Consider the following 1965-nt stretch of genomic DNA (forward strand, 5'->3'; position numbering starts at 1 on the left):
GAGAGAGAGAGAGAGAGAGAGAGAGAGAGAGAGAGAGAGAGAGAGAGAGAAACAGGAGACCACGGAGAGAGCCAGTTCCCGGTGTTCAGAGAACACCAGCCGCCTCCGGTCCCGGTGGGTGGCTGCATGTGTGGAAATGAAACAGGGTGTGGGAGGGAGAGTGAAGAACAAGCACACACTTTTTTGCCTGTCATCCACTCACCTCGCCTTCCCGACCCTGCAGCCCACGTCCCTTACTGGGGTAGGGGCGGTAGAAGGTGGGAGGAAGACAGTTCGCCAAGCACCCCCCCCTTAAGTACGAGCAACTGTCGGTGAATCAGAACTGTTTCAGCCGCCTGTCACCTACGCTCACTCGGGAGGGGAACAAGGCATCATCCTTGGGACGTGGGACTTGCGACGGGAGGGGGCGGAGGACCCAGCGGTCAGGACGTGGGTGTGTCTACCTCCCAACGTCTAGAGGGGACTTCGGAGAGAATGGGTGGCACGGGGGGGGGGGGACACTTGGAAGCAGGGGAGGCTAAGAGAGAGGGCGGGAGTGTCCTGTGGTGGGAAGCGCCGGGGAGCGGCGCCGGTACTGAGGGGCGGCTGCTGCTGCCGCCAGTGCGCGGGGTTATGCGAGGTAACCGAGCCTGGAGGAGGAGGGAGGCGGCGTGGGCCGCGGGCCGGGGTGTCTGGCGCTCGTTGGACAAAGAGATGATGAAACGTGAGCGCTATATTTACCAAGGGGGTGGAGACGGGTGGGAGGGGGGTAAAAAGGACAAACTGTTCCACAACAACCACAGGAAACACAGCCCTTCTGACTCACCCAGAGGGCCGCGCCGACCCCTGTGCAAGCTTAGCCCCGAGGCAGTACCGGAGCCGTGGGGAGGGGTAAGGGGGGGGGGGACGGGCACCGGTACCAAACCGAGCCCGGATACCCGGGCTGGGGATGGGTTGACTTATAAATAAAAGGCACATTGGGTCGAAAGGCTACGTGTGCGCGTAGCTTTTATGGGGCAGGGGAGGGCACGGAAAGATATTACTGTTTTTTTAGCCGCGTGGCCGGGTCATCGGGGGAGAGATTGTGCCTGCAGTCGCCGAGAGCACGATTCCTGCAAAGTCATCTTCACCCGCACAGCCTGGCCGGCCGGTCAGCCCGCCCCGCCCCACCCCGAGACAGCAGCACCAGCCACCCCCACCCCGCGCTTTGCTCGCAGCGCCCAGAGTTGGGGTGCGGTGCGGACTATGTTTAGAGGCTGATGTCATCGTGACACCCTACTCTGCAGTGTTCCCAGGGGTACCGCAGGGCAGGTTTTCCTGATCTTCGAGGATGTGGGGGTGGAAGGTGGCCTGCCTTCTTAGCACACCTCACACCCATGGTACCCCAGAGATTTTAAAAAAAAATCTCTCTAGAGTTATGAAACAGGGCGGTGCGCGCACGTGGAGGGTGCAAACCTAGTGGCTAGCGCCCCGAGGGGCCAGCAGTCCTCCCCAGTCGCTCCACCCCAGCTCAGGTGTGGGGGCTAATTTCAAGGTTAGCTCACGTGGGCGCGGGCGCCCGGAGCTCCTAGCACGAGTTTGGGGCGGGTTCCTCGTCCCCCAATCTAGGGCAGTTTGTTCAACTGCAGCAAAGGGAGCTTGATGTTCCAGCAGGGAAGGGATTTCTGAGAACTGGGACTGTCCTCAGATGAACCTGCCTCCTCCGGCTGCTGCTGCTGCGGCGGCCGCCTGCGGAAGACTTTTTAAAAGGGCGATGCCAGGCCCAGACGCTCGGCGCGCAAGTGGCTGAACCGCCCGCCACTCTGCGGCCGGAGCAGAGCACCCGCCTCCGAGCGGCGAGCAGGGCCGCTCTGAGCACAGAGGCGCTGCGGGCTAAACTTATCCTCCTGCATATGCATGAACGGATGGCCTTTCCGCTCTGCAATGGAGAGGCCTGGAGTTTTGCGGTAGGCTGCTGAGTGGAGAGAGAGTAAAGTAGGGCGTCGT

At 61.7% G+C, this 1965-nt stretch overlaps 1 long non-coding RNA gene across 1 annotated transcript in view; it reads right to left on the reverse strand.

Annotated features, from left to right (window-relative positions):
- The window catches only part of LOC126510908 (uncharacterized), a 5083-nt gene extending 3118 nt beyond the window's left edge, over positions 1–1965 (reverse strand). Inside the window, exon 1 of the long non-coding RNA XR_007594553.1 lies at positions 1023–1965. This is a non-coding gene — a long non-coding RNA (uncharacterized lncRNA). The remainder of the gene's footprint in view (positions 1–1022) is intronic.

Source organism: Alexandromys fortis, unplaced genomic scaffold, assembly GCF_014885135.2.
Source record: "Alexandromys fortis isolate MF-2015 unplaced genomic scaffold, M_Fortis_MF-2015_v1.1 scaffold_10, whole genome shotgun sequence".
Taxonomy (NCBI): Eukaryota; Metazoa; Chordata; class Mammalia; order Rodentia; family Cricetidae; genus Alexandromys; species Alexandromys fortis.